The 12849-nt window shown below is 35.8% G+C and overlaps 1 protein-coding gene across 4 annotated transcripts in view; it reads right to left on the bottom strand.

Moving 5' to 3' along the window:
• The window catches only part of FHIT (fragile histidine triad diadenosine triphosphatase), a 1435036-nt gene that overhangs the window by 538728 nt on the left and 883459 nt on the right, over nt 1-12849 (bottom strand). The gene's annotated exons all lie outside the window — the stretch shown is intronic.

Here is a 12849-nt window from a genome sequence, read left to right on the forward strand (position 1 = left end):
AGATCACTCTTTCATACCCCTTATTGGGGCTCCAATACTACACTTAGGTATCTCACTCTTGATTCAGTATCTTTCTCCCCCACTCGTTGGTAAGCTCACTGAGGGCCGGCAATGGTTCCATTGTATTCACCATCCAATCCCCAGCTCCAAATACCCAGCACCTGGGATATATTTTGCAAACTATGTATCAGTCACCCAATAAATATATGAGGAAGGATGAACAAAAAACCTTTACCTGAATACTTGCCTAAGAATATATCTTACATACAGTACGAGCAAAATAAATTTAATAATTATCATGTGGGTACATCCATTTAAATGTCATATTTCCCTTTGTGCATTTGAGAATAGTCATCATCAGCTATGTTTAAAATGGTTCGATTTTATGGAAACAAACATATATAACAAAAATATATCCATAACAACAACAAGTATTTCCAAAATTAAGGCAATAGTCCAACTATTTAAAATAAGTTAAGAAAAGCACAAATCTTTTAGTACAACGAATAGGCAGTCTCTTGGAGTCTACTGGAATGAGTCTAGGAAATTTAGGTCTAGCAGAGACAAGCAAGAGAGAGATTACAAGTATGCATACAGCAGGCCTGAGAGCCCAGCCAGCAGACATGGCCCAGCCCTGCCAAGTCTAAGTACTAAAGACCTAAATGAAAATACTTATGTTTTCAAATTGAGCATGGATGATTGTAACTGCAATGGGCTTAAAAACTGCTTTCATTAGAAAAGGCCCATAACTTTGCTTGAGGGAAAAAAAAATCTGTTTTATTTTGCATTCCCAAATGGAATTATATTAGAGTAACAAAATAAATTTCCCATATACATGTAATTATAAAAGAGAGAGAGCATAGCAAGGAAGAGAAAGATCCTTTTCTTTCACTTAACAGGGTAAGAATTTCACCTTTTACTTAAATCCTCCTGATGGCTCCATTTTAACGATTTCAGTTTATTAACGTGTGATAGCTCAAACTAACAATTTCATGTTCCTTTGTGAAAATTCTCAAACTAAGCATTGTCTTATTCCTCTGTTCATTATTACTGACAACAAATAAAAACAACTTAGCTATCTGTTCTGGGAAATACGTGCTCCTGGAACAATAATCCGTGAACTAACTAAAATAGTTTATTTCGCAAGGTGATCAGTTTACTCATCAAGGCTACTTTAAGACCCACCCTCCCCTTTCTATCACATCAACACAAAGCTGTTTTGTCCCAAACTCTAAACTCCAGTTTCCTGACTTGCAACACCTGTGTTAAAATCACTGGGTTCAAACCCCAAGCTTAATAAATGCACTCCCTTAATTTTCCTATTTTGAGAATCTACTCAGATTCTGTCAAAGTGGTACATCCCTTACTGCGTTAGTTCTAGAAGTGTAGCTTTGCTTCATCAATAGGTTTTTCTGGCAGTCTTTTCCAAAACTGGCAGTCAACATTTATCTTATGCCCCACTAAAAAGAAAATTCTTTGAGTTCACACATGTCATGTTGTCTTGGTTGCTACCATATAACTGTGACTAGCATAGTTGCTGGCACATAGTATGTGACTGATAAATTCATACTTAGGAAGGAAGGTGAAGTCTGAGTAATCTTGTTCTATTGGGTTATAGAGAGTCCAAGTCCTTACCAAGGAAAGCCAGTAACCCAAACTAAACTAACAGACACACTCTGTTCTCATCCAGTATCTCAGTATCAATCCTAAAGTTGCTGTGCACAAAGGCTTGCAATCTGTGGTTTTGAAACTGGACGCCTACTTATGTGTGTACACATCTAGTTCCTACAAATTAAAGAGCAAGGCAGTAATTACTGTCCTCCTAGATGACCATCAAGGTAGGTTTAAGCAATAGTCTGGAGTGAATTATTATGTTTTAGACTCCAAAGCCCCCTGAGAAACATAGAAAGAGCCCAAAAGATGCATGCTAAAACATCTTGCTTATTTTGTGAGAAGACCACGCATTCATACAAATGTTTTCTTCATGACTGAGAAAAAGGATAATAATAATGCAAAGCATACTTGGGTACTCAGAGCCCAAGAGAATCTTGTCTGAGAGTCTACAAGATGTAAAACTGGTGAGAGAGCCTTTTCAGCAAATGGAGATGCCCCAACAGTGTTTATGTAACAACTGAACAAGGTGAATCACAAAATAATTTTTAAACTCCTATTTCATGATGCACCTGGGTGGCTCAGTTGGTGAAGCATCTGACTCTTGATCTCGGCTCAGATCATGATCTCACAGTTCATGAAATTGAGTCCCACATCTGGCTCTGTGCTGACAGAGCAGAGCCTACTTGGTATCCTCTTGTCTCCCCCCTCTCTCTGCCCCTCCCCCACTTGTGCTCTTTCCCTTCCTTCCTTCCTGCCTTCCTTCCTCTCTCTCTCTCTCTCTCTCTCTCTCTCTCTCTCTCTCTCTCTCTCTTAAGATAAATAAAGAAACATTAAAAAAAGCCACAACTTCTATTTAAAATGTACAAAAGGTTCAGTACCTAAAACTTGTATTTACTTTAAAAAAAATCTTAGTGGCTTCTTAAACCCCTGCTGATTGGTAGTGGGAGAGAAATTAGTGAAAACATAAGAAAATATCAATTTATATATTAACGTGACTAAAAATTTCTGGGTTTGTCTATCAACCATTTGAATGAAAATTTCTTGGGATGGACATGTCAGGAATTGGAAGCCACCATCGCCATTCCCCCACCCCCCCAAAAAGTGAACCAACAAAAAATCAATCACTTTATTTTTAGAATCATCAGAGAATTGAGGTTACAGGGCAAGCCACCACCCCACAATCTGCAGAGATAGGAGAATACAAAGAATCAGAGACACCACCACCCCACAATCTGCAGAGATAGGAGAATACAAAGAATCAGAGACACGGTCAGCTTACCTGAAGCTAAAGCAGAAGGAGCTAGTAACTAAGAGGAACACAGAAATGATAACTTCAACAAACTGCTGGAGGCTCAATAAGAACTAGCTTGAGAGTTAAAAACTCCTAGGGGCCCAGTCTTAGGACAGACTCCACACTTTGGGTGGCTTTACCTCTAGGAACACTACCATGTTTTAATGATGAAGATTGGAGGGAAAAATCCTGTCAGGGAGGGGAAAATAACTGTTTTTGAAAGTTTCCCAGGTTGTTTTCATAACAAAGGCATGCTCCTAGGAAATATATTTTACCAGAGTTTTATCTGAACTTAGGGAAAAAACATTTAACCAATTCTGATCCTTTCTACTTTTTCCGACTCATCATAGGAGACAAGACAGGGAAGGAAAGAAAAGAACGGAAAGGGAAGGGAAGGGAAGGGAAGGGAAGGGAAGGGAAGGGAAGGGAAGGGAAGGGAAGGAAGCAGGATAGGAGGGAGGCAGGGAGAAAGAGAGGGAAGGAGGGAGGGAGGAAGGGAGGAAGGAAAAGATTATGAGATACTTCTAAAGATCACAGCCCAGGGAATCAGACTCCCTAACAAATGAGATATGATTATAACATTATAGAATAGTATCCATCCTCAATACCTCTTATCACTAGATGAACAGGGCTTTAGTAAAACAATGAAATTATAACTTTAGAATAACAATGGATTATAACTTGTAGTATAACAATGGTTTATAGTTATTATAAATGGACTCCATTTACAAATGATTTCTTAAGGAAACCCAGAGAAAACATGGGAGAAAAAATACATCTACAACAAACATTAAACACAATCCAGTTCCTAGACATATTACTATAAAAGCTCCCAATAGGGGCACCTGGGTGTCTCAGTCCGATAGGCATCTGACTTCAGCTCAGGTCATGATCTCCTGGTTCCTGAGTTCGAGCCCTGCATTGGGCTCTGTGCTGACAAGCTCATACCCTGGAGCCTGCTTTGGATTCTGTGTCTCCCTCTCTCTCTCTGCCCTTCCCCTGCTCGCACCCTGTCTCTCTCTTAAAAATAAAATAAAACATTAAAAAATAGTTTTAAAAAACTCACAAAAGCCTAATAATCTCAGCTCTTACGATCTGAGATATCATTTCCTGCTTTCACCAACAACATAATCACAAGACACGCTAAAGGCAAGGAAAAAACACAGTCTAAAAAGACAAAGCAAGCATCAGAAGTAGACTCAGATATGAGAAAGGTTTTGGAATTATCAGGTAAGGAATTAAACTTTGGTTAATATGTTAAAGGCTCTATTAGAAAAGCAGACATGCAGGAACAGACAGGTAATATAAGCAGAAAAATGGAAATTCAAAGAAAGAATCAAAAGGAAATGCTAGAAATCAACAACACTGTTACAGAAGTGAAGAATGCCTTTGATAGGCTCATTAGTAAACAGAACAGGGCCAAGGAAAAAATCAGTGAGATTTAAGACATGTCAATAGAAACCTCTCCAAAGTGAAATGCAGAAAAAAAAAATAGAACAGAACATTAAAGAACTGTGAGACAATTTTTAAAAAGCGTAATGAGAATACCAAAAGTGAAGAGAGAGAGAGCACACAATATTTGATGTATTTGATGTAATGATTGCTGAAAATTTTTCAAAATGACAGATATCACATCACAGATCCAGGAAGCCTAGAGACCACCAAGCATAATAAATTCTAAAATACCTACATCTAGGCATATTATATTTAAACGGAAAAAAGACCACAGACAAATAGAAAACCATGAAAGCATCTAGAGGAAAAATATTACTTTTCTGTAGAGAGCTTGTCTGACTTCTTGCAATAAATGATGCAAGCAAAAGGGGAATGCAGTGAAAGATTTTAAATTCTGGAACAAAAAATCTCCAATCTATAATTCTGTACTCAGAAAAAGTTATCATTCAAAAGCAAAGGATAAATAAAGGGTTTCTAAGACAAACAAGAAATAAAGGATTTCTCACCAGTAGATTCACGTCGCAAATGTTAAAAGATCTCCAGAGATGGAAAATGGCACAGAAACGTTAACTACATAAAGGAATGAAAAGCATCAGAGTTCAAAATAAGATCTTTTGTTTCTCTTAATCAGAGTTAATTTAATATGGTACTGCTCAAAGTAATCAAAACATTTTACTGGATGATTACAGCATGAGCATAAAATAAACAAGTGAGAACAATTTCATAAAGGAAGAGAGAGAGAAATAGAGAATACTGTTATACAGTATCTGTACTACCATCAAGCACTATAATTTTATTTGAAAGTGGACTTACATTAGTTGTAAGTTGATACTGAAAACATAAGAGCAAACACTGAACCATTTTTTAACCATAATTGATACACTAATTACAGGAGAGAAAATGGAATCATACAAAATCCTCACTTAAGACAAGAGAAGATTTAAAAGTAAATGAAGAAGGGGCACCTGGGTGGCTTAATTGGTTGAAAGCCCAAGTTCAGCTCAGGTCACGCACTAATATTCTGTGAGTTCGAGCCCAGACTCACTGCCATCAGCCAGAGCCCACTTGATATTCTCTGCACACCCCCGTCTCTCTGCCTTTCCCCACACATCCTCCCTCAAAAATAAATAAACCTTTCAAAAAAAAAAAGGAAGAAGAAAGAAATGAAGAACAAGGGCAAGAAATAGAGAACAGTTACAAACCTGGTAGGTATTAATCTAACTGTATCACTAATCATTTTAAACGTAAATGGTTTAAAGACACAAACAAAAAATACACTGCCAGAGTAGATTAAAAAAACGAAGAACCAAGACTCAACCATAAGCTGTGTACAAGTAATCTACTTCAAATACGATGACACAGATATATTAAAAGTAAAGAAATGTAGAAAGATATACTATGCTAACACTGATCTCAAGAAAGGTGGAATAGCTATAATAATATCAGACAAAGCAGGCTTTAAAACCAAGACAATTATCGGGGATAAAGAGGAGCATTACTTAATGATAAAGAGGTCAGTACTCCAAAATAAACAATGAGGTGGCCCTGAATGTGTGCATCTGAAAACAGAGCCTCAAAATACATACGGCAAAAAGTAACAGAAATGTAGAGAAAAACAGAAAACCCCACTCTTATGAATGGAGACTTCAACAACCTGCTGTTAATAATTGATAGATTCAGCAGGTAGAAAGTAAGTCCATGGCTGAACTGAACAGTGGCATTGATCATCCGGATCTAACAGCCATATATGGAATTCTTCCTTCAACAAGAGCTGAATTACACATTCTTCTCAAACTCACATAGAATATTCACCACGACAGATCACATCCCAAGCCATAAAACACATCTTAACAAAATTAAAAGAATGGCAATTGTACAATGTCTGCTCTTAAATCACACTGGAAGTAAAGTGGAAATCAATAATAGAAACATTGGTGGAAAACTCCACAATAATTGGAGATTAAACATCACATTTCTACATTTTACATGAGTCAAACACCTAGTCTCAAGAGAAATGTCCAAATACTTTGAACTAAATATAAATGAAAATACAACTTACCAAATTTTGTGGAATACAAAAACAGTACTTAGTAAGAAATATATAGCATTGAATACATATATTTGATAAAAGAAAGGTCTAACAATTAATAATCTAAACTCTCACCTTAGAGAACCAAGATAGAACCACAAATGAAACCTAAAGCAAAACCAGAAGAAAACAATAAAAATTTGAGCAGAAATCAATTCAATTGAAAACAATAAAGCAATTAGAGAAGATCAACAAAGCCAAAACCTGGTCCTTTAAAAAGCTCAATAAAATTAATAAGCCTCCAGCCAAATCAAGAAAAAGAGAGAGAGAGAGAAGATTCACATTACTGATATTAGAAATAAAAAAAGGGCACCTGGTAGGCTCAGTCAGAGAAGTATGTGACTCTTGATCTCAGGGGCATGAGTTTGAGATCACAATGGGGTATAGAGATTACTTAAAGAAATACAAGAGAGATCATTGCTACTGATCTCATGGATACTCAAAAGATAACACAAAAACATTATGCACAACTCTATGATCTCAAACTTGGTAGCCTGGATAAACTGGACCAACTCCTTAAAAGAAACAAACTACCACAACTCATACAAAAAGAAATACAGTGTGTGAATAGGTCTGTATCCATTCAAGAAATTGGGTCAATAAATAATGACCTTCCAAAAGAGGAGGCATCAGGCCCAGAAAGTTTCACTAGTGAATTCATTTAAAGGGACAAATTATACCAATTTCCTAAGTCAATTTTAGAGAAAAAGAAATAGAGGGAACACTTCCTAAGTCATTCTGCAATGCTAGAATTACCCTAATACCTAAATCATATAAAGATATTACCAGAAAGGTAAACTAGAAATCAGTATCAGTCATGAACAGAGATGTAAAAATTTTCAACAGTTTTAGGAAATCAAATCCACAAGGTATAAAAATAATTATACAGCATGACTAAGTAAAATTTATTCCAGTCACACACAGCTGGTCAAACATTCCAAAATCAATTAATGTTATCCAGCCTTTCCATCAGTTATAGAAGAAAAAAACCTGTGATAGCAATAAATATAGAAAAAACCTTGGGAAAATGTTTTATTTAGAATAAAAAATCTCAGCAAACTAGGAGCAGCATTAATTTCCTCAACTAGATGAAAAAAATCTACAAAAACATACAAGTAACATAGTATCAAACCTAACGGTGAGAAACTACATACTTAATTCTTAACATCACTGCAATTGGTTGAATAATGGCCAAAGATATCAAGTCTTAATTCTTAAAACTTGTAAGTGTTAGCTTACTTGGCGGAAAAAATAAATGAGAAACAGACACACCAACAGACAGACTTTGGAGCCATAAGATTTAGAAATTAGGAGTTTACCCTGGATTATTTGAGTGGGCCCTAAATGCCATTCAAAATATCCTTACATCCCTTTGAATGAGTATTTTGTATTCTTGGGGTTAATACCTAGTAGTGCAATTGGTAGATTGTAGTTCTATTTTTAACTTTTTGAGAACCTTCATACTGTTTTGCAGAGTGGCTATAGCAGTTTACATTCCTACCAACACTGTAAACGGGTTCCCCTTTCTCTGCATCCTTGCCAACACCTGTTGTTTCTATTATTTCCTCAAAGAATACAAAAATACTAATTCTAAGAGATACATACGCCCTGATATATATATATCAGCATTATCAACAATAGCCAAATTATGGAAAGTCCTTTTACTGATGAATGGATAAAGAAGATGTGGTATCTACCTATATAGAATGGAACATTAGTCATGAAAACTACTGAAATCTTGTCATTTGCAATAACATGGATGGAGCTAGAAAATATTATGCTATGCAAAAGTAGTCGGAGAAAAATACCAAATTATTTCATTCATATATGAAATTTAAGAAACAAATCAAATGATCACAGGGGAATAAAAGAAAGAGGGAAACCAAGAAACAGACTCATAATTACAGAGAACATACTGATGGTTATCAGAGAGGAGGTGGGTGGGGAATGGATTAAATAGGTGATGGGGATTGAGAAGTGCACTTGTTACAATGAGCACCAGGGGATGTATTTAAGTGTTGAGTCACTAAATTTTACACCTGCAACAAATATTACACCATATGTTAACTAACTGTAATTTAAAACAAAAGCTCTCTCTCTCTCATATATATATATACACACACACACACACACACACACACACACACACACACACATACAAGGGAGAAGGAAAATAACACAGATACACATAGAGAAGCCAGTGTGATCAAGACACAGAGACTGAACTAATGTAGTCACAATCTTAAGACATGCCTGGAGTCATCAGAAGTTGGAAGAAACAAAAAATGGATTTTCCCCTAGAGTCCTGATGCGACGGCAGACCTGCTAACACCTTGAATCTGGACTTCTGGCCTCCAAAACTCTGAGACAATAAACTGCTGTTGTCTTGACCACCATTCTGCAGTAACTTGTTACCACACTCACAAAAAACTAATGCTACTGGGAACAAAGCAAGTTTATGCCCTTCTCAACACTCCTATTCAACATTATACTGGAAGTCTTAGATAATACGATAAACCAAGAAAACAGAAGAAAAAGTACACATAAAAACTGTCTGTGTTCTCAGATGCAATGATTGTCTGTGTAGAAAATACCAAATAACTAATGAAAAACACTTTTCTGGAATAAACAACTGTAGCAATGTGGCAGAGTAAAGGTTAACATAAAGTCATCAATTGCCTCCCCTAATACCAGCAAAGAACAATTGGAACTTGTATTTAAAACACAATGACATTTATGTTAGTACAAATCAAATACTTAGGCATAAATCTAATAAAATACACATAGGATCTTTATGAGAAAGAAGGCAAAACTCTGATGAAAGAAATTAAAGAAGATCTAACTAAACAAATATTCCATGTTCACGGACAGGAAGAGTTGACTAAATTTTAAGGAAAGAAAGAAAAACAAAGAGAACAAAAAAGAAAAGCACATCTAAAAACTTACTTGGGATGCTCTCTGGAAACAGTCTCTAGAAACCAGAAACCCCTAATTCAAGCAGCTAGTAACAATCTCAGAGCTGTTAAGATTTCAGTCCATGGCTTTAAGTATACAGAGCCCCAAGGTGGATACAACAGGCAGTTTCAAACACGTTGAGTTCCAAGAATAGGGCTTGAATTTGAAACAAATAGAGGATAGCTCGATGTTAAGAAGTGATGGATGGCAGAACCAAACTTGTTCAGGAGCAAGATATCCCCCACGAAGAAAGACTTTAGAAGGTGCACAGAGGTATAAATATGACCTTGGTTTAGGTTCTTTAGTGACAAACAAATGTCTGATGGATTTCACAAGCACACCAAAATCCCCTTCACTGGAGTTATGGAAAGAATTTATATATAAGAGTGAATAAAAGAGAAAATGTATGTGTGTGTGTTTATAGTATCAGAAGATGCTCAGCTTTGCTCCTTCAACTCTTTCAGGCCCAATATTTTTATTGAAATACATACACCCATACAGACAGATATACATACAATTTATTTCACACATCCTAAAATTTATCCTTTCAAAGTTTTAAATATAATGGCTTTACGTATTCCTCACCACTACCTAACTCTAAAACCCAAATTTTGTTTTTAACACATGACTCAAATTCAGAGTACACAAAAAGACCAATCAGCTAGAGAGATGTCCTATAAGAAGAATCCTTGGTTTTTTTTCCCCAAATATTTAGTCTGTGTATGAATAAGTCTATATTCTTTCTGTATTTAGGAAGGTCTATTTTCTCTCCAGCAATCATGTAGGCTGATACTTGTTAAAGTTTCCACACAGAAGACTGTCATCCTGACCTGGGAAAAAATTAAGTGTAAAAACATATACATTTGGACTAAATAATGAAAAAGAGGTTGAGAGAAAGTGCACTGGAAGAGGCAAAAAAGGAGACTATGGGCCAAAGGTATACAATAGGGAATATAAAAAAGTTTCTAGGGCACTGCAGAAAGACAATGGATTCTAACGATTACCTTTATTAGACTCTATTGGATCAGAAACCAATTCATTAAACATTAATGGCGGGGGAATGCCATCCATATATTATAAAGAGTCATTAAGTTGAGACAGACAGATCTGCACAGGGTCAGTATGAATTAATAAAAACAGTGAAGCTGGCATTTTAGAATCATAAAAAGACAGATTTAGTAGAAAATATTCAATAAGAATAAGGAAGAACAATATATATTACACTCTTTGTCTGAAGAACAAACTAAAAATGAGAACAAATTTACCATAAACCTAAAAATACCCTTTATGACGAAACACTTATTTCTTAAAAATGGATGTCAATTACATTTAAGAATCTTAGTTCAGCGTGTGACATTGGCAAATGGTAAATGCAAAGACAAGTGGAAAGTAGACGCTCAGGTGAAAATTAGACAATGTTAATGAAACCAGAATAACCTCATCAAGTACAGTCCCCAGTATATTCGACAGCAGAATTGAGATGGTTAGCAGATAAGGAGGTCTGATTTCAAATTTCTCTATTGGGCTAATTCTGGAATCTCACTGGACTGCATTTGCAAGGTAGGTCATCTAAAAAGTAACCATAATTTGTTAGTTTTACCATCATTTTCCCCAATTTAGAGAGAACTGTATTATAAAAATCATGGTATTGGTGGCTAACTACATCTTCACAACTTATTTTTCTCACCTTCTTTGCTCATTTGCACTCATTGTTTCAGAATAATTTCAAGAAAGAATTAAGAGATTCAAATACCTTTTGTGATAGCTTAATATTCCTAAAAAAGTAACACATGGACTTTCCTAAGAATTTCATTGTGTCCGCTACTAAGACACAAAAATGAATATGGCCCTTGTTACAAAATATCATAAAATTGGAAATAAGGCAAAGATAGTGGTGGTGATACATAGCATGTCCTTTCAATATCATACTGGCGTATTGTTTTAGAAGGCCACCTAAGGATTTAATTATCTAAGAGAATGCACATGTGTGTGAATTTGCTAGGTACTTTTTGATTATTGTACACCTACTATAAAGTTATTACAGGTTAACTTGCAAATTTGTGTCTAATACAAAAAATAACCACAAAATTACCATTTTATTGTTCTGTAGGCTATTAATCAGTCTTGTGTCTAATCTAGCAATCTTCTTCACATATTCTCCCCTCTTCTTTTTTAACAAAATACTCATAAATACCCACATACCCAGGTCCTGAGAACACTCAGGGGTCTCATTGGTTTCCTCATTAAAGACTTATTAAAACTTGTAACATAATTATTCTATATGTATAATAAAGTCCTATCTTTAACTCTTTAAAAATAATACTTTTCCGGGGCGCCTGGGTGGCGCAGTCGGTTGAGCGTCCGACTTCAGCCAGGTCACGATCTCGCGGTCCGTGAGTTCGAGCCCCGCGTCAGGCTCTGGGCTGATGGCTCGGAGCCTGGAGCCTGTTTCCGATTCTGTGTCTCCCTCTCTCTCTGCCCCTCCCCCATTCATGCTCTGTCTCTCTCTGTCCCAAAAATAAATAAACATTGAAAAAAAAATTAAAAAAAAAAAAATAATAATACTTTTCCTCCATCAGGCACCTGTGTAAGATTTTTTGCAAAATAAACCAACATCTTTCTCATGAATCCGTGCAAGCCAAGACTTACATGAATTGCCTTGTGACAATCAAGTTAACAATATCAACAAAGTGGAAGCCTTTATCTTTATTTAAGGACTTCCATCGAAAGTTTGAAAGTGATGAGTCACAGGAATCTACTCCTGAAGCCATGGCTACACAGTATGTTAGCTAACTTGCCAAAAATTAAAAAAAAAAAGAGAGAAACAAAAGAAAATATAACTTTAGGCACATGAAATATCAAATGTAACAACTTGAACAAACTCTACTTTGTTTTTGTCAATGTTTTGAAGGATACATTAACAAAAGTAAGATATCATTAACAATGTCGAAAAGTTACAACCCATGAGTTATCATTACAGGGGTCTGCCACCCCACCCTTCCTTGAAATATACCTTTGAGTTAAATCACAGAATGAGAGAAGTATATCTCTAATGCAAGGAGTATGTGTGGATAGATATTTATAAATATATATGATATTTATATAGGATATGTTTATGTGTATTTATAAATGAGGACATCTTCATGGTGACTGTGATGGTTCTTTAATATGTTAACTTGGCTAGACTGAACCACAGTCCCAAGTCATTCAATCAAACATTAATCAAGATGTTGTGAGCAGATTTTACAGATATAGTTAAAGTTTCTAATGAGTTGAGTTTCATTTTGGGAGATTGTCCTGGGTGGGCCTGATTTTTTTTTTTTTTTAACTTTTTTTTTTTTTTTATGAAATTTATTGACAAATTGGTTTCCATACAACACCCAGTGCTCATCCCAAAAGGTGCCCTCCTCAATACCCATCACCCACCCTCCCCTCCCTCCCACCC

The sequence above is a fragment of the Lynx canadensis genome, chromosome A2 (genome assembly GCF_007474595.2).
Source record: "Lynx canadensis isolate LIC74 chromosome A2, mLynCan4.pri.v2, whole genome shotgun sequence".
Taxonomy (NCBI): Eukaryota; Metazoa; Chordata; class Mammalia; order Carnivora; family Felidae; genus Lynx; species Lynx canadensis.